Source organism: Temnothorax americanus, unplaced genomic scaffold (assembly GCF_048541705.1).
Source record: "Temnothorax americanus isolate GAGA-0224 unplaced genomic scaffold, ASM4854170v1 Scaffold9, whole genome shotgun sequence".
In the NCBI taxonomy this organism is placed as follows: domain Eukaryota; kingdom Metazoa; phylum Arthropoda; class Insecta; order Hymenoptera; family Formicidae; genus Temnothorax; species Temnothorax americanus.
Genome location: NW_027509812.1, coordinates 5314026 through 5335655, shown reverse-complemented (window position 1 = coordinate 5335655; position 21630 = coordinate 5314026). Strand labels below are relative to the sequence as shown.

At 35.9% G+C, this 21630-nt stretch overlaps 1 protein-coding gene across 2 annotated transcripts in view; it reads left to right on the top strand.

Annotated features, from left to right (window-relative positions):
• Positions 1 to 21630, top strand: part of Antp (homeotic protein antennapedia) — a 111282-nt gene that overhangs the window by 10101 nt on the left and 79551 nt on the right. The window lies entirely within an intron of this gene.

The following is a 21630-nucleotide window of genomic DNA, read 5'->3' as shown; positions in this document are numbered from 1 at the left end:
AAAACACCATAAATTAGAAAATAATTTTTTCTATTCTCCAAAAGAAGTTGAAACTGTGCCTAATTTCAATAGAACACAAAAATATACAGTTTTTGAATATTTATTTCTTGAGAACTCGCTGACTACGCTTAGATATTTTCGATTTTCCAAAATTGGGAGGGAAGAGCTATCTATCCGAAAATAAAGCTTAGTATCGAGAAACCTGAGGGTAAAATAGGTATAGTGTGTACCGCACCGACGCCTGACGGAGGCCATAAATAAGGATCCGACGGTCGGCGCGGCTGCAGGCGGTGATAAGCGTTTTTTTACCCCCACCAGTGCAATCCTTTAGACTTTCTCGTGCGTCATCTTCCTCTTGCCTCTCAAGCCTATATATCTATGCAACACTCCGGGAAGTTGCAGAAAGTTATCAAACTGAAGTTCAGTTGGATATGTTAAACATTTATGTCGAACCACGCGACGACATTGAGAAATTTACGGACGTCAACAAGATGTAGCCATATAATGGATTTTGTTAATATTGAAAATAGTGTAAGAATGTAATGAATCAAATTTTCTTATCTCGCTGCTCGCTCGACTGATATTTATTCGTTTGTTTCGTATTTTTAATCTTCGAGGTTTTTGCAGATTTAAATGATTTCAATTTGAAATGCGCACGGCGTGTATAATTGTAGCGTTCAGCCCATTCAAAATAAAGTTTAAACAGATAAAGTATTATAAGGTTTATATCGCCATGTAAAATTGGTATAATGGTAAATAAAATTTTCTTTTTAAAAACTTTCTTAGTTTTAAATATATGAGAGATTGAAGTGTAGAAATTTTTTGATGGTCTTATCTTTTTGTCGCGTTATTCTAAAGTTATGTATAGTATCGATAAAAGATACTTAATGTCCAAAATATTGTTTGATTTAATCGATTCTTAAACTGATGTATATATTACCAGAGATATAATATTTACAACATTGATGTTCAAGTCACGCGCTGATTGTACTTTCCAATATTCGGTGATAATATTTAAAATAGCGTGAACACATCCTCGGAATTCACTATGGCGGTATCAGCAGAAATATGTAGAGTTGCGGATCGCTTGTCCTTGTATCGGATGAAGGGGTTTACGAATACTCGAGGTGCTTGAGCGTTTCCCAACCGTATAACGAATAGGTATAGCCGGGCGCTTCATCCCCTACGGGCAGCACGAAGCGACCATTTCTCATATCAGTTTAGCCGACACTTTCGAGAACTTGCTCAGGGAGCCTCGGGCGTCGCGATGTCATCCGATGCCTCTTGCCTTCTTGCGTTCTTGCCCGCCCCTGGGTCTTCCATCCCTCTTCTAACTCCGCGACACCTTAGCGAACCTCCCTCTTCGACCGAACAAACCCCCTTTTGTCGTGTCTCTACTCGTGGTCCGCGATCTGCGCCCTTTCTCGGTTTCGCAACCTCCAAAGTGCCGGCCGAGTGCCCGCGGCCTGAAGATAAGTGTCGCCCGAAACTTAACAAACCTTAGATGATAAAAGCGGGCCTGCCAGGTCTTGAATCATCCTCGGAAAAAAGAACGGCGCATGGCCGAGTATCTTATCAGTAATTCATAGTTGGGCAGAGGCAGAAGTCGCTTTAAATCGATGTATCTTCTATTTTCTATTAAAATGTTGTGTCTCTAAAAAAAAGCTGAAATAAAAAATTTTAGAACAATTTATATATGTAAAAAAACGGACTATTTTTGTCATCATTTAAAAATGCAATATATATATAAAATTATATATTATAATTAAATATTAGAAAATATTAGTTTTTCAAGGTTTCTTTGGCTTTCTACTTTGTTTCTAATTAAATGCTAATTATGTTATTTGCTAAATTACATTATTTATATATTATTAATAGATATTTTATATTACATATAATACTGCCAATTGCGGCATTTACATTTGTTTAATTTTATCATTTTATTTGTGTAATTTATATGATACTATATTTGAAAAAAAAAATATATATATATATATAAAATAATGTAATGATAAAATGTTAATGAAAGCTAAATTAGTTTTTTAGTTGCCGTTGAAATAAATTAACAAAAGATTAACATGAATTTTTCAATGTGTTAAATTGAACAGAAACTCATATAGAGTTTTATATTACGCCATGGTTACCGTCGGATAGCGGCACGCACATGACTCACGTGAACATGCGAAATACATTATAAGTATATATTTTGGATTGACTTACATCCAAACACTTACATATGTTCTAGTCATAGCATTTAAGTTCTGATTTTAAAAGAAATATAAATTTGTGACTAAACTTTTTAAATATCGCAATCAAAATTAAATCATATCTTCCAAGTCCAAGTGATTATAATTGATGAACCAAGTATTCGTAATTTGCAGGAACATTTATCATTGTGCGCTATAAATTTGCACTATTTTTTAAAATGGGATAAAATTTACCATATTGTAGAATGACCTTAACCGCAAAAAATGTTGAGATCTTTGCCTTTCTCAAAGCATAACGGGATCTTGACCAATTAAAGAAGCGTGACGAGCATACAAAGGTATACATCTCGAGCGAGGGTGCGAAAATGTTTTTGGAGCAAGGTCGGAAGAACTATTGCGTCACCTGTATGATTCCTTTTCTACCTGGTGTGTTAACGAAAATGACCTTATCCACGACCGCCCCGTAAATTTGACGAGTCATAAAAAACGTCACGCAAATGAAATGAATTTAACGGTAACGCGTCTCGCTCTTCTTGCATTTGAAGGCCGCTGGTTCCAGGTTGATGCAAATTTCTGGCTTTTGTTGTTATTAAAGTTATGAGAAATATTTATGTGAAAATTTCAAAAGTTTATTTTGCAGCATAATTAATATTTGATTTTATTCGACGAACTATTTCTTATCACATATTTAACTCTAGGGAACATAAAATAAGAGTTTTAAGTTACATTTGAATATAACTCGCTGCAAAAGTATTGATAATTGGGGTGCACAAGAATTTATTTAAAATTAAAAAAGATTTGAATGTCCAAATTTTTTTATTGTGGGATTTAATTTGTGTTATCTTTATAATATATTTTTGTTGCAATTTAACCATATAAATTACTTGTTACTATATAATGATAAAGAAAATATATTGGCATTATATTAATAATTTTGATACATAAAGAAAGAAAAACTGCATCACGTAAATACTGTTTTGTTCTAATATCTATTTATTCAGTGTTTTAAAATTATTTCTGCCTTAATTAGAAAATTACGAGTTATTTCCCCCTCATTTTTAGAACGAACGGACTTTCTTGCCTTATCTGTTTCGCTTTATTTTGCTGTTTACTTAGATTTAACTTTGTCAAGTGACGAATGATGACTGACTAATGTCGCTCATTCTCATTCTTGTCTCATCCTCGGCGATTAAGATTAATTGGGACAATTTCTGGAAGATAAACAAAAGTTCGCGATTCAGTAATAATAAGATGATGGTTGTAAGATCACGGCCGGTCCCGAGTAATAATCTTGTAACCCGTAAATATGATGAATACTATATGATGAACCGCGATGAACTTGTATCACTAGTTTGAAATAGATGAGTGTAATTACGAATGAAACTAAAAGCATAACTTAATTATAATAAGTAAAATCTTTTCTTTTTTATGATGTAATTTAGAACATTTCTTTCCAATTAACGTTTAAGCATACATATATATTTCTCTCTCTCAGAAAAGATAGCAGGTTTCTCGATAATTACTAAGGTTTCTGGAGTTAATTAGCAAGATATAATCAGTATTTTAAAATGTGCATTATCTATTAATAATAAATATATATTTAGATGAGTGACACACCATATACCGGGAATCTAAATTATAATGACAGTTCAATTATTTGTAATTAATGTGTATAAATTCGACTTCAATCAAGTGGTGCAATATAAAGAAATCGTCACTTGCGGCGCAAAACAATGATCATGTAGAATGATGATTGTGTCATTAGTCGTTCCTGGTGGCCATTGATTTATAACTTCAACTTTAGACGGACAATATTTTTGTTTTAATACTTCTTTTGGGCGAAAGTACGTGCGCGGACTGCCGGATGGGTGTGAGGTGGACATAGGTGGCTGATGATGTCACTCCCTTAGCAGGCAAAAGAGAGAAAGAGAGAGAGACAGGTCTGTATGGCGTACCGGACATCGACTACACGGTGCCTAGTTTAAGTTGGGTTGTCGCGATGGCACACAGAGATTACGCGATACACCGTGGAATATACTTAAGGTATCGCCAACAGCTCCTAGATACATCAGACTTGTCGGATTGCTTCTTAACGCATATACGAATTGCTTTGCCATCTTAGTCTGATACTGATATAAATAGTCGATTTGCAATCCACTAAGCAATATTTGGATACTAATCTATAAAAATATATTAATACATGTATAATAATATTAATATGTAAAACAATATTGATGTTTACGATATAAGATTGATGTTGACTTGTACTATGCGTTCGTGGTAAGAGCAAACTTAGAATATTTAGCTTTTCTAATTAGGGCAAAGCGAAGAGATAAAAGAACAATTTGTTCAAAATTAATAATGATAGAATACTATTATGATATTACAGTCAAGGTGCACCAGCATATGTAGACTCATTTATAAGCTTACACGCTCACGTGCGATATCTGTTTTAAAAGTCGAATGAAGTAACGCCATGCTACGGCTAATTAAAATTATTTCATTGATAGCACTTGCTTTAGACAAGGAAAAGAACAACATAACGAACGTATAGCTTTTACCGTATTTTTGATGCATGAAATACTGCGAGGTATATGTGCGCGCGCGTAGAAACTTATTTTGCATATTTCTTTGCTATGTATCACTATACACATGTACGGATGCGCGCACACGTTTGCGCGTGTGCATGAACGGAGCGCACAGTGTCTGATTAACATGAAAAGCCTGAAACACCTGTGCCTTGAGACCAGTATAATTATTCACTCTTTCAGTTTGCGACGTTTGCAAAATTACTTGATAAATATCTTTGTTTTTACAAAGATATACAAAAATATGATATATCAATGAATGATATAAATGAATAAATATATATTATATCCTACATATAATTAATTAATCTCTCGATAAATAAGATTTTCTATACCTATAGCTGATAATTTTATATAATTATAAATTCATCATTTTAATTAAGATTGTAGAATCACATAAGCAATATATTACTTACACAAATTTATTATAGAAATTTATAAAATATAATTATATATATTAGAGTTTATCGCATTTACATGTACTTCCTAAATTTTATATTGGAAATCATCCAGTGTATGTACATCGGTATTGCATCTAGAATTGCTTGGAAACTGTCTGCTAATTATTAGATCGTACAGTGATACATCAATGCGATGAGAATCATGAATTATGGATTGTGTGGATGCAATACATACGAAGTACTGGTATGCATAATTTTTAGACTGGTATATTGGACTGTATGTTGTAACAGTTTCTTGTTTTAAACCAGCGAAGCATATTGCATTGTAAATATCGTTCCAAAGCTACGGTTTTATACATTTTTTATCTTTTATACAGATCACTTTTTTTCTGCAAAATTTGATTGCAAATATAATATTTGGATATAACTGCAGTACCTTACAAAAAGTATAAAATTCTATTTTAAATTAAATTTAAAAAAATTTACCGTCTACACGTGCAATTTTGAAGATTATAGATTTCCGGAAAACCTTTTATTTTCAATTGCTTATAATTTACTTAAAAACTATCGATTTTTTGACATATGTGTTAAGAAAAAATTGATTTTAAATTGGAAGAAATTTATACGTAAACAATGAATAGATAAATCTAGAATACTTTATATTTTACAAATATACAGTATTATTTTTATGGGAATTTAATTTTAAAGAAGCAAGGGGTTTTATCGTGTAGTATATCTATAGTGGAACGTTTGTGAACCGTTCTACAAACAGATACCGCTCGTACAATAATTACTCCGCTACTCGATTGCGTATTACCTGCAGTGACCATGATAAAAGGAGAAACTGGTTTGAAGACCACGTATGCGATAGAGCCGTTAACGATGAATCGAAATGTGTGGATTCAGAGGTAAAAGACACAGTTTGCTGCCTATATGTACCTTACGTACACGTGTGTACGCATAAGTGTATATACCGATGTCGTTCTTTTCATGGTAACTATCTTGCTTCGTTCGTGTCATTTGGATTTACATATCCTTATTTTGCTCTTTCGGACTGGCTTAATTAAGCGTTTAAGAGATGAAACTGGTTTCGTTATCTTTATCTTTTTTGTCATTGTTTTTATAATGTATATTGTTACAATGCAATTGTGCTCTTAACTTCATAATTTGTTTTTTGAAGAAATGAGATCCGACAAAAATTATACATCTGCGATGTGTTAATATAATTGTCTTCTTGCGATAGCTTTGACCACGTCAGTAAATCGATTTCTGAATAAAAAAGTATATTTTAATAAAAGAAATGACTAATTAAGCACTCACATATATAGAAATATTATACGAGGTGACTAAGAATAGAATTGAGAATAATAAAATATTATTCGACTGTAAAATCACAATCACATTAAAGTACGATGCATCTGATAATTCACATAAAATCATGCATGAACGCACTGATCAAGTGATCAATAATCGTATTAAATAGTAATAATAATTATCTCTTTGGATTTCTGTTCTACACGTCCGTGTATAGATTTACGAAGTTTCTATGTACACAATTTTCAAGCAATCTTTTATGTGTATTTAATGCAATGCATTTCCGAATTAAAAAATACGCTCTCTGTCTCTTATATTGAAAGTATTGAACGATCTAATTCTTAACTTGTCCAGGAAACATCCGTGAAAAAATTAAGAATAAAATTGAGAAATTTTTATAGGAATATATGTCTTTCGTTATTGACGTTAAAAAAGGAGGGGAACGTACGCAGGTGAACAAGAGGGATAAGTGGGAGTTGACGAGTAGCGGTGTAAGTGTAAAGCGAGTTCGATCGTGCGATTGTGTGGTGGATGAGCGAGAGGTACTAAGGAGGAGTGGTCACCGTGCTGAAGCTTCGTGCTGACCTATTCCTTTCTGTGCCTCCGCAGTGCATTATGGTTACTTGGCAAGGTTCTTTGCTTTAGTTTTCCTGATCGTCACAGAGATCGGTGTGTTTCTTCAACTAATACGGTACTGTTTCTCCCGTAAAAGAATCCATGGTGCGAATGAATGTTTTGCGTTTGAGATTGCGGCCAGTCGGCCCAGCTATGGCGTCGACAATAGTGTTTCTTGATGCCGTTGATGCCTGCATGTGTACGTGCGAACAAGAGTGTGGGAGAACATCGAGATTGTAAAGAGGAACGGTGAGAGTACCGGAAAGCAGAGGGGGGGGGACTTGTGTCGTTATGGCACAATGGGACCACTACTGCAACGCCGTAAGTACCCCGAGCTTACGGACTGATCTCTTCTTGCTTTTTCTCTCTTTGTCCCTTTCGTTCTTTCTTTTTTCCCCTTTTCTTCCTATTCGTATTTTCGTATAGCGTTTATATCTCTTGCGCTTTCATTCTTGCGAGATTTTCGTTTTACGCTCTCAAAGCAAGGAGAGCTTTTGCAAAACTGGGCTTTGCCCCGTGACGATGCAACGCTTACGGGGTATTTGTGCGGGATTAAGAACTCTCGTAGGACAAGGCGCTGGGCCAAAGCACGATGGCGCGATCAACGAAGATCTCGGGAATTCAAAGATCGCTATATCGACACGGGGTATATCCCATTTTGCAGACGCAGCACAATTTCAGCGTTACATTCAAGTGATAACGTCAATAAATTTTGGGATACCGGTTTACAGCTGACAGATTTATTACGCTGCCGGCAAAGTATATAACGCGAACGAAAATGCATTGCAAAATTCTTGCAAAAATAATGCGGCACGCAAAATTGTATGTATAATGGATATACGAGTGACATTTCCGTTGTATTGTGTAAAGCAATTACACAGCCCGATCAAATCACAAGTGCAGCCGTTGACAGATGATGAGTCGTTAGAATTTTTAATTGTGACATTCTAAAAGAATTGTCTAATATAATGATAATAAACCACCGCACGAAAGTTTCGTCAAAATCATCACCAAACTTTTGAAAATCTCGTGTGAACTTTACGCATTTATTTTTAATCATTGCAAGAGCAACGATTGCGTGATTGCGTAAATTGCAAAACACGGATACACTCTCGGACCAAACTGGATTTACAGTACTGGGGCGCCGTCGTGAACTTAGGCGAATCTAGAAAGACGGACCAACCGGTTAGCGACTTTGGCGGCCGCCATCTTCCCCTCTCATCCGTCTCTTTCGCCTCGCGTGAGAACCTGATGCCCACCTTTCTACTCTCCGAGACCACTCTCGACGAGAGTCCCGCTTATGAGATTTTTTTTCTTTCCATCTTTCTCTGGACGCGGCGCGTTGAGAGGGGACGGCCTACTCCTAGCCGAAAATACTTCTCCTTCTTCGTTGGCCGTGCATTGGACGTGCCATGACAACGAGGTGGGGTCATGGGTCTCGCCATCGTTTCTCGATCCTATGGAATGGGCTGTCGTCCCTTTTTCTTTCTTTTTATGACACTCTTTTGCACGATATTTATTCTGGTTTTCACATGCGTTTTGCTGTTCCTTGAACGTCGATTTTCCATTGTTCACCGTTTTTGTACGCAAATCGCCCTCTAAAGGTTACCAGATTTACACGTCGGGCAATGTTTCAGCGTAAATAGCCTGTAGGCTTGCAGGGCTACTCATCTTTCAAGTTGACGTTAAAAAGTATACGAATTTAAGTGTTTAATGGGATTTAGCGGGCGAGAAAGAAGACGCGTGTGATTTTTACGCTTCCTACATTTTATCTACATTAATAACACGTGTCGCCGGTTTTAATATTTCGTTTTAATACATTTTTCTCTTGAGTAATGAAATATTCATTACAGAATTTCGTCTACCGTAACTGGTTCGTACGCGCAAACTAATATACTGGACACGAATAAAGTTTCACAAGACGACTTGCGCAAAAAATTATCACGAATTTTTAACGCAAAATAAATTTTATTAATTTCTTGTTCTCTTTTCTTCGTACATATCTTTTCTATCAACATGATTATTTGCTACGATTGTACTCTCGTATTTATCGCACAATTATATAACGGATCAAGAGGCAAATCATGGGCCCAATCCACATAAATCAGTATCGATGACGAAAGACTTAAGAGTCTAGATGCCTATTCTAGCTAAAGGTTTTCTAGGCCGCGCGCACTAGCCAACTTCGTAATATTATCACGACTTGAAGCACAGACATTTGCGTAAGAATTATTTGAAACCGGTGGAACAGGAACGAACGCGTTGAATATCATGATTAAAATCCTATATAATGGTAACCTTGCGAACCACGTTAGTACGGAATTTATTGGAAGCGCTCTGATTTAATCGAATAATTTACTACGTGAAATAAAAGAGAACGAATTGAATAATTATGAAGATAGTTCTAATGTAGCCAATATCTAATATTCTTGCTAAAATTGCCGCGTTAACACGTTATTATTTATTCATGAGGAATCAGCATAACTAATTAATGAACTTTTTAAACACATATTTCAAGTTATCAGGACGTGTGTATTGTGTATGTTGCACTACGATAAAGTCGACTTATCTGTTATTTATAATACATTAGATTACAATTATCTTTTATTTATTCGTCAATCGCGCGCGGAAGTCCGCGCAAGAATCGCGAATGGGGGTGCGAACGACAACCACCGGGCGCTGTGAACGTGCCCTAAGTCTGCGCGCTCGTGCGCGCCTCCGCTTTTCTACAGTGGAAGGCATGGAAGGGACGGCGTGACGAGACTGCAAAGTAAAAGGAACCAGGCATAGAGTCACCCGCGCAAGAGGGTGACATGCTGCCGAGCCGGTTACGGACCGCGTCGATCGGGGCCTGACCGACCGCCGAGGCAGGTGAACATAACCCGCCGCTAGCAGAAACCCGGCACGCCGCGCCGTTCCGCGATTGCTATAGGCGACAGTTGCGTTGCCTGTATACCGTACGCTTTTACGGCATACATGTGTGTCATTCGCGTATAATGCCAATGCGCCGTACTCCGTCGTATGCGACTGATGCCCATCTTTTTATGCCCCTCTGCGAATTGCGCTATCTCTGCTCTATTATTCTATTAATAGCCACGGATAATAATTTTTGCTGTAGTATAATTGATTAGGCAATATATTAATTAAAAACAAATATATCGTCACGCAATTATTTTATAACAGAAGAAATTTAAAAAATATTTTTTTTTTTTTTCAAGAAAGCGTAAACATGTGTATATAAAATTTTACTATTATACTTTTATAGTATGAGGTTGTATTTTATCAGGTGTGTGTGTGTGTGTGTGTTTTTTAGAAAAAGATAAATAAGTTAAAAAGCAATAAAAAATATTAATGAAAGTTTAAAAGTTACCTTAATAAGCATGCAAATTTAATATTAGATTAGAAAAATTAGAATTAATATTTGAGTACTTAAGTATTAGGTTTGCTTGTTTGAACGTAGTAGAAAACTAACACCAATATTGCACAACGATGTAGAGTTCGCTCTGTGAACCGCTGTATGATATATGAATCTTTTCGTGTAGCTGCACAATAACAAATATTGACTAGAACTGCGATAAAACATACTACGTCTATACGTGTCAAGCTATAGTAACAAATGTTTTTGTTTCATTATACTGTAAAGTTGTCTTTGGTTTACTGTTTTGAAACTTATGAAATTAGGAGAATTAGACTATTGCATAATTATTCATAATATAATCACATATCGCACATTTTTATTTCACATTTTGACTTGGTATCATCGCGAATATTCGCAATGCTAAGTTATGTATAAGATATACATATGTATATCTTTTTTATGCATAGAGAGATAGAAAGAGGGAGGGAGGGAGAATCACATATTTAGAAATTACGTACTGGAGTATTCACGTCGGAGATCGCGCGCACGTGTGGGAACGGCGCGCACACGCGTACCGGTTTAATAACGAGGATTACTTCACTCTCCTTCGTCCTTCGAAGAGTCGCTGATTCTTCTAAGATCCACATGATGCATAGTTTAAAACGATGTTAACATTCATATTGTGTAACATAAATCCGTACGAGTGAACAATTCAAAATAATTTGGCCATACTCTCATTGCAATCTGCCAACCAACTAGCATTACATATTACATGTCGGACATTGTCATATAAATATGAAAAATATTGATATAGAAACGTTATGAAAAATATCTAGTTTTGTGAACCAATTAATGGCATTCGCTAAACTGGATTACATAAGTAATTACACACAGATAATGTGTATATATTGCTTGTATATAGATTTGTACATACATGATACATTTTTGGGATATTGTGTTTACTTATTCGAAAAACATATAAAAATTTATACAATTTAAGAGTTTGTGTTATTATGATTTTATATAAATATGTCGGAACAAATGCGTGTGTTGTATTTAATTTAATAAAAGTTTAACAAAATATAATGGCGGAAATAGGCAAATGGTGGCCATATTAGAGGAATGAGGGGGAGTGAAATGAAACTAATGCAGATATAAATCAACATTACTCTGCATTAGAGTGGAGTTGCTGCCGTAGGCACCTACTAGAGTTTACCACGGAGGTAAACTGTGGCCACAGGTAGATATATTCCACATTACTTGTACATGCAAACGCACACATAGCGAACATCACAGATTCCATGTACATTTACGCGTTCCGCACATGTATCGGGTCCTTGCAAGGGAGTATAACCCCCTAACTTCCAAGTTACTTACCTACTTGCCACTTAGATTCTCGACCAGTGCCTACCAGACTCCACCAATAATTCACTGTCAAGCTTACAATGCTGGATTCAAGCACAAATCCCCTTTGTAAAGAGTTCTTTATGATCGCCAATTATGTCGCTATGATATTAATCAACATTTCTTTTTGTTTCAAAGAAATTATAAATGAGAAGTAAAAATCATGTCAAATAGATTTAATATGCAATATAATATGAAAATATATATGAGAGTCCTTAGAATATCATGAAGCTAAACGGGAACTATACATAAAAAATATATAAAAATGCGTTCGTCAAATTTCTTAAGAATATCGAGGGTACATACATCTCCTGCTAATCATCTAATTTGCATCAACTGCGTTTAACATAATCTGTATTCCGAATATTTATTTGGAATTAGCTGTGGCTTGCTCGTAATTCATGCGGGAATTAGTTAAGCTTAAGGATTTCGGGCTTACCAATCTCCCACCCTCTTTCACGCTTACGCTTCCACCATCAGTATAACGTTCATGTTATCATGTAGCCTTTCCCCTTCGTCTTTATACAAACCTTCTATCCTTTATCGAGAAATTTTTAGAGATATATTAAAAATTATATAACTTCTCTTTTTTATTTTCGTTTAATATTTTTTAAAATATATTTATTTCTCTTATCGATGATAATATATATATATATATATATATATATATATATATATATATATATATAGACGCTTACTAATATTAATTAAGTAAAAACTGATGGATAAAAAAGTATAGTATAAACTTTGTAAAACACAATATTTTTTATAAAACATTAAATTTTTAATGCAGTTTATTTATTGGAAGTATCTTATTTAATAGAAAGCAGAATAAATAAGATATATAGAGCATATTGTGCGAAGAGTCGTTGACATACAGGCCAGCTTTCTCCAAGTATTGAGATCTTAAAGCGCACTACGGTAGAAGAACACGCGAATTGCGGATGATAGATTTCCGTCAATTACGGTGGTAACATCGTATTGTTTTACCGTCTGACGGGCAACATTGATTGATCGCTGCCGCGGCGGTGTAGCTGCCTCCTTGAGCCTTCTTGCGGCTTGAAACCTCACATTCCTTAACTCGAATGTGCATTATTAGTAAACTGTGCATATCGGGGTGCACATCCAACTACCACTGGCATATCCGCGCAGCATAGTACACGCTACTTAGCGTGACGTATCACGTTGTCTCACCCAGAATTACAAATTCCTTAATGCATAGTCTTTTACAATTCAGATAAACGCCGCATGCGATGTCAGTTTTGTAAAAGGTGTGCGAGAACAAGTTCTTGTTTCGATGAATGTTTAGCATTGCAGCGGCAGAATATATTGCTTTGACTCGTGAGACCATAAAAATTTGGAAAATAATATACTTTATAATTTTCTCCTTTTTACTGTGTGTATTAATAATTATTAAGAGAATTTCTTGTGATATTAAAGATGCTATTTACGAAGATAGTTCTGGGAAGTATGAGATCTTTTCTTTTTGTTTCTGTAATAAACGGGGAATCCTCGTTGCCGCGAATCTATTTTGGCGTAAAACAGACTCGTTCATCAGTTGACTCGTTAAAGACAAACGCTCGGTATCCGAACAGCCCATTCTAGAAGTAGCTGTCAGAATGCCAAGCGTTAATAAATATGCTGTCGCCGTCAGTGCGAGAACAAGAGTCAAAATTACCGCCCCGCTTTTGAATGATGCCGGAACACGTCGTCGGACAACGTATATATTAAATGAAGAGCATTTATCGAAAGAGCATTCACATTTATCTTTTTTTAACAATGTTTACGGATAGGTAATTGTACGTTTAATTGCCCTATGCTTCTATGAGTCGGTTTTGCCGATTCAAAATTATTGCGCGACAATAATAATATCGCGGACTATTTATAAGTACAAATCCAAACTTGTTCGCGCGCTCATACTTATATGTATGAAATCATGTGTATTTTATAGATAGACGATAACTTTCAGTTACCGATACTTGGTCAACCTGCGAGGTATCTCTGGGGAAGGATGCCGCGCTTCATTTTTATTGCCTCTCTACTTTCTGTGTCAGGAGTTTCGCTTCCTCTCTGATGTTACTGATATTATACGTGTACGTCTTTATCGTTTCGAGAAATAAATAAAATTAGACATATAATAATTTAACTATGACAAACAAAAAATCGTGACTTTTTAAACTGATTTTACAGTAAGTAAAAATAATTTCTCTATACATTTTTAAAGTTTTTTATTCAATGTAGTAGAATTTTTAATAACTTACTTACGCTGTATCTTGATAATTTATACATGTAGAAATTTATTTTAGTTTTGCTTTTTATCTTATTTTAGCTTTAGAATTTTCAACTTCAATTTACTAGAAAATTAACAACAAAATATTCATGTTTGTATAAAACGTATATAGTTATGTTTAAATAATTAAAGATAATATATTTTTGGCTTTATTTAAATTATTTTTGAAATTTTATGAGATGAAATCACATTTTAAACGTATTTTTTGAAACATATCAGTATCTGTTAGCATGCTAAAGTAATTTATACAGTATTAACTTCTTGAACATTGAATATTTTTACAGGCATCAGCTAAAAATAAATTCATAATTTTATGAATTTTGCGAAAAGGAAGTAATTGCATGATAAAGCCATTGCACTAGAATTGTCTAAAAATGAGTTTAGTATCAATGGTAGTTCTCGTGAAAACTTGCATTATAATAGTGTAATTGCGAGACATTGCGCTGTGTCGTCGCGAGTATATTTCCATAACTTTGCATACATGTTTTAATAATTTATCCCCGTTTGCCTAGATAACTGCTGAGGAGAGCATACTGCGGATTTATTAATAAGGTACACTAGTTTAATATTAGGTCTAAATTAACTTAACATTACGTAAATAACTCTATTGTTCTAAAATAAGAAAGATGACAAAAAAACGCAAAGATTTTATGTCAATATATTCCTTGAAATTTCAATTATGGCGTGATCATAAAAAAATAATGCAAATACATTTTCTGGGTTGGTCGTACAATGATTTATACAACGTAATTGAACCGTAATATTTAAAAAAAATCAGAGACTATCAAATCTTTCATGTGCCATGTACCATGATATTATGCCAATTTTTGGAATAACGTGAGAACAAAAAAACGAATGGGAAATCTGACAAGGATAATAGCTGAAAATATAGTCTGAAAAAGTGCACCTACAAAGGAAAAAAGGCGGAGAGAGGAGGAGGAAAGTGGTTTAGGGAATCATAGTGACGGTGGAACGACGATAGAACGACGTAGTAGCGATATTATGGCATTCATATAATAATGGACATGATGAACGCGTTTTCAGCTTATTCTTGGCAGCGGCTTCGCGAGGTTAGACCGGGTATCGAACAGAGAGAGAGAGAGAGAGAGAGAGAGAGAAGAGGCTGGGATGGTGTCCGGGAACGACGAGGGGTTGCAATCGTACAAGCAACAATATTAACGACGGGGTGGCGTGGTGGGTTGTTGGCTCAACTGCATGGACCCGTAAGATCGGGTAGCGGAGAAGTCGGGCGAGGTTGCCTATGCCGCTAGACTCGCGGTTGTCGGTATATATACATCCCGTGCACGAATCAGGCTCGAACAACCAAAGCAAATATTTGGAGCCTCGCCACTAAAAACTCGGGACGAGCCAACAGACGAGTTGATTTGTTTCCCTACAACGCCGCGCTTTCTTCGCTTTCTTTTTTCGACTATCCGCCGCTACCTTCTCCCGCCTTCCATTGACCCCCTCCTACCCCTCGAGATGCTTACATAGCCGAGAATATTCGAGCATCTATCTGAAAATGACTCCTATAACTCAAGTTAAGTATACGCGCGCCCTCATTTACTGTTTATCGATTGTAAATCTTTTTCATCGCGAAGTCCCGACTCACCATTACATATATTCATGCCTCCGCGTTTTTATTCTTTATGACTATTTTAAATGTGCGGTTTACTTCGGGAACGTGCGCACGTAACGTAATTTTATTATGTTTAATTATGTTTAGCATACAGGATGAGGCTTTCAACTTTATGACCTGACTTATCTCCCTGTTGTTACTAACAAATACTTGGGACAAAAACTTCGGGAAGAAATTATAATACGAAATAGAATATATTTTACGTTCTTTTTAAAATTTAGTTTAATTTTTTTATTTAGCAATTATTTAATTGCATCGTTGATGTATTTATAAACTTATTTGTTCCTATCTTCATTGCTTTTTATTGTTATCAGCGTTATTATATTCGATAATATTTAGCATAACTGGTTTACGATAAAGATGCGTTTTTTTTCTATCGGTTTTTTCATTTTAAGTTTACTTCCATGAACGCATTCAAACCTTATGCTCGTAGAGTTTTTCTAATCCCGTTTTTCTAACCCTATAAGATTGGGTACGTATTCTCGTCGGTGCTGAGCAAGCAGCTTTCTTATTCCATGCGGCATGGGCATATGCTTTATGGAATGCAAATCTTGTCTACCTCGGCCATTTTCTTTTCGTTCCTTACGCTATCCTCAGTATCGCGTTAGACGTTGGAATGGCATTCTTCTTTGTTTTGTCATTTCTTATGCTACTATGAATCAGTTTATTTATATGAAGCAACACATCGGACAAGTTATTAGTGCATTTCGCGATAATTGCAAGAAATGAACTAGTAAAAACTGCGACAAGCTTACACATGCGGACATTCGAGATTTATTTTATACGAAGTCGTTGATAAATGGCGGATCTAGCATCAGATGGACGTTTTATGTCGAGTATATCAAGCTGACTTGTTTACATTGAAATTTATCGCAGTAATGCAATATAAGCTAACAAAAAAATTTATCGATACAATTTATGGCTTTGCAAACATATCTTTAATTGTATTTTTTTTTCTTTTTTTTTTACACGCGAAACTTTATAAGCCGCGAATGGCAGTTATCGCAACGTCAGAGTCATTAAAGGTCGACAAGCGGTATTTTTTTGTTTTTATACTGTGTGAAATTAATTAGTTAATTAAGCATCGCGAGATGGCGTCTATCCAATTAAATCCGCTCACCCTGTCTACGAATGCGCAGACGCGACGTCCAAGAGAGCGCCTCGTGTTATACCGAGAACCACCGTGGCACATCTCTCCTTTCTCTTAACTCATTCCTCTTCCTCCCTGCTTTTCGCATTTTCATCTTCTCCGTTTATCCCTCGTTTCTCTTTTGCGCGTTATTATAGCACTCACCTATCTTCTTTACTCGATGTTTTCCTTCTTTGCCATTTGCTGCAGCATATCCCGGAACTTTATATACTAATCGTAAAACCGAAAGATTTTTAACTATTATATCTTTTGTAACATTGTTAACATTTTGATGTTAATACTATACGCGAAACATAATATACATTTTTATTAAGAATATTTATCATATTAAAGAAAAGATATTTAACGTTTTATGTTTGATCGATTTTATTAATCAAAATCTACGCATGTTCAAATCTTAAAAACATTTGATAAATTGAAATTATGATTTTTAACAGTAGTTTGTTTTTCTATCTTACTACTTTCATGTTCATGTCGTAAGTTTTTGTTTCTTGCTTTATTCATTTTAATCGAGCAGTCCCTTGATTCTTCCGTACGTGTCATTTGTATTCGATTCATCGGCCAAAGTCTCTCGCGTGTTAATTATCTCTTTTAAAGTGTTTTTACGCACAAGTGTCACAGCAGACTCGTCACACCTCCTATATTGGCAAGAGAGTTATTACTACTCCAAGCATTTCGAACATGTTGTACTTGCCATCGCGATGCTTGCGCAGAATGATCAATCGATTCTCTTAATTACCGTTTAACACCCGCTCTGCAAAAAATGCTTCAATGACGACGAGAGAAATTACACGTATATATCATGCGCCGATTCTGTATAGCAAACGCAACGAATATGTCATCATTAGGGAACCTTTTGCGCCAGGTGTAATGATTTTGGAACAGCGGGGAAAAAAGCAAGGAATTTGATATCTGACAATCGGACGGATTGCGAGCCAATAGCGCGAATGAAGCACATTCGAATTTATGCGAAACAGTGTGTAAATTTGAGCGTGAAGAAACAATGCGTTCATCGGTGGACGAAAAGAGAAGAGTCCGCGCGCGCGGCGGGAGAGAGTGATGGCAGCGGGGTGTGAGGGGTGGCAGGGAGGAGGAGGAGGAGGGGGAGGGCGCGGATCGGTGGAGCGATTTGTCCCGTCTGTTAATTAGTGAAAAAACGGACTATGAATCTCGAGCGATCGTATATTACCGCGAGCGTAATGGATGGGATTACAGCTGCTGTGTTAAATTAAACTGGCCGCCGGCCGCGGGTACGATACAGTACGTTATGTGGATATAGGTGCACACACCGAGCCGTGACACAGGGGGTTCTCTTCCTCCGTGTATATGTATTATCCATGTATAGCAAGTACAGTTACCTCTATGGTGCCTCCACTCATTCTCTCCCTTCACTCTCCCCCCTCTATGTCACTCCTCTCTCTCTCTCTCTCTCTCTCTCTCTCTCTCTCTCTCTCTCTCTCTCTCTCTCTCTCTCTCTCTCTCTTTTTCTCTTTCTCTCTCCGTGCGGACTCGTTGAGTACGAGTGTCCTTCTCTCTACAAAACGTGGTACATTACACATAATCGTGTCCAGCAACATGTCGGCCGTGACTCTTTTCACAGTTTAAACAACGCGGCGAACATAATTGCGTGAACCGCGAGTGGACAAGTGTAGCACAATTTTCGGCAAATCATAATTTTACATTTCAATTAAGTTCCGATAAATGTAGACATTTTCAAAGCAGGATAATTGTACAGTATCAAAATAAAGTTTTACTTAAGTAAATATATTCAAGCTTATTCTTTCAAATGTTTATAAGTCATTTATTGTCTTATGTTAATTCTGAATCTCATTCAAGAGTGCTTCCGAATAAGTTTGATATATATCCCGTAATTGCAGCATATGCGTATCGGCCGTTATTCACCCCTACGAGGTGAAAGATGTGGATGGAAAATGGCGATAAAACAAGTCGGATGAATGGTCGTGGCAATCTTCCGCATAATTATTGCGCAATAGGAGGGTTGAAACGCTATTGTTTTGACTGCCTTATGATTTATGTAATCTATTCTTAATTAATTAACTTGTTAATAATATACCCTACATTATATCAGGGATATAACGATTTTTCTCTTTCTTTTTCTTTTTTCTTTCTTTCTTTCTCTTCCTCTTTCTCTTGCGCACTCGTGCGCGAGTAAGAAAATTGCTAGCATTTATCAAGAATTCATAGTGGCAGCTAACAGATCGGTTTCTTATCGCAATAATACAATTAGGAGATAACAGTGACTTGAAATGGAAGGACAAATTTTCTCTTTTTTTATCTATATGGAAAAACTCGGGGTTTTCTTCTTTTCCCAAGCGTATGTGAGTGCATGGTACATATAAGTATCTACGTCTATAAATATGTGTGCGAGAAGAAGGGCGCTCGGGAAAGGGAACCTGGGAAAAGAAGAGAGAGCCCATAGAGGCAAGGAGAGATAGATTACTCCGCCATTCTTGCAATTTCCCTGTCGTATCGAGGCTCGTAAATTCTCGGTGAAATATGCGAAGGGGCGCCTGGTGCGGGCAGCACGCTGCTGCTCTGCCATGCTCTCCACTCACCCACACACTCGTCCACTCTCCGCCACCGCCCTTTACTCCCTCGATAGGGGCTGCTGTGTAGCAAGGGGTTTGTCTCTGCCGAGGCATGGTCGGCGCTTCAACGTATCGCAGCGGGGTGCGAAATACCCGGAATTAGCCTTATCTGGTCCCATCACCTTCGCGGATTCTCAAAGTTTTGCTTGGCTCGTAAAGAAAGTCGCATCACTAAGAAAAACATAAAATTGTAAACCGGCGCAAAGCCGATAAATTTGAAGAAAATCTCTACTTAAATTTTCTCCGGCTAATCCGTTTAGATACTCTATATCTAAGCGTGCAATTATTCTAATATTTTTACGTTAATTATAGGAAAGATAGATAAGAAACATTTAAACTGATATATATAAATATTTGATATATAGGTATGCGAAATAAGGATAATGATTTTTTTGATAAATAGGATTTTTTACGCGTAATCTCAATAAGATATCATCATTTCTCTTCATGCGAGATATTATTTATGTCAAGTACAAATATTGATTTCTGGATTCATTAAACTTTAGGTAAAAAAACAAAATTTTTAATTAAGTACTTCTTAGATTTTTTAAACATTTAAATATTTAATATCAATTATTTGATATATATATATATATATAATATGTAAACTTTTATAAGTTCTCAATTTGAAAAAAGTGTATTGATGCTTTAGAATCCAACTTATTTTGTGCGTCCCTCTCGCACGATAGTGGTTGGTGAGCTATAGCATCAGTACCTAAATCGGAGGGACGCCAGCTTAGTAGCTTTCAGATACAAGAGGGAGGTGTTTGTCAAGATGGAGAGAAAAGTCTGCGGTTGCAGATAAGGATAGAGAAAGTAGCTAGAGCAAGAGATAAAAATAGTAAAGACACTTTCTTATGTTGGGATGAAGATAAAAAAGGGAAGGAAAAGAAGACGAAGAGAAGCTTATATTACCGTGGACTGCAATTCGACCCCTATATTTAATTTCACTACTTTGGGAAGTCAGTGGATGGAATAGGTGGTGGAAACGAGAAGAGGCGAAGAGAAGGAATCGTCGTTTAATCTAACCGCGCGCGATCCTATCTCTCTGAAATTTATCATTCGATAAATTGCATCCCCCGCGTAATACATCGAGAACTTCCTAACCCTTATTCTGTCAATACTTTCGAAGTTCCGCTTATTATTAGTTATACAATATCTTTTATATTTTTTATAAATGAAATAGTAACAAGATTTTTGTTATTGCAAAAAGTAAATAATAAGTATAATAATTTAAACAAATAATTATAATTTTATATATAGATATATAAAATCAGGAAAAGAATTTATAAGTGCAAAACTGTTTGTGTTTGTAATACCTCATATTTACAATTTTTAAACTTTACCGTGATTAATGTAGGTGAAATCGTTAGTTACATTTTTACAGATGTGAACGTTGTACAAAATATATATCACGGCATTATAAATTTTATACCATATGTTTTGTGTCATTGGTTAAAATAAATGCAAAATGAAATATTAGTATATGATATGATGTTTTGCATGTTGAATTGTTGGCTTCAACACTCGAGAAATACATTATAATCGTGCGACATCTTGAAGATCGCGCGCTGTTTTGTGGATGGGCAACAGGGTAATTGCTGGTTTATGAATCGTATTCTCCACTCCCTTTCGCGCCGCTTCTACTGGCAGCTACAGTTATTTCCGTGTAATTCTCACACCCTGCTTTGCTCTTAACTTAATGTTGTTTCCCTCACTCCATTAAAAGCCACGCCACTCGGCTCGTTTCACTTCCCACACTGCGGTTGTGGCCTTGCGGTCGCACTTGACTATACCCTCCTCACTCTTTCGAGTGTACAGACAGTCGCGTTCCATTACCCTCTCGGCCGACCAATTCTTACCTGTTCTTAGGCTATCATTAAACGAATTCAGAATTAATTTGTATTTCTGGCACAAAGACTTATCTATCTGAACGACAAAATCTTTAATTATATATAAAAATGTCGATAAATTTTTTTATCTACCAGATCTACCTTATATAAAGAGTAATATTTTCACTTTTTAATTTAAAACTAAATATAATTTTTAATATTT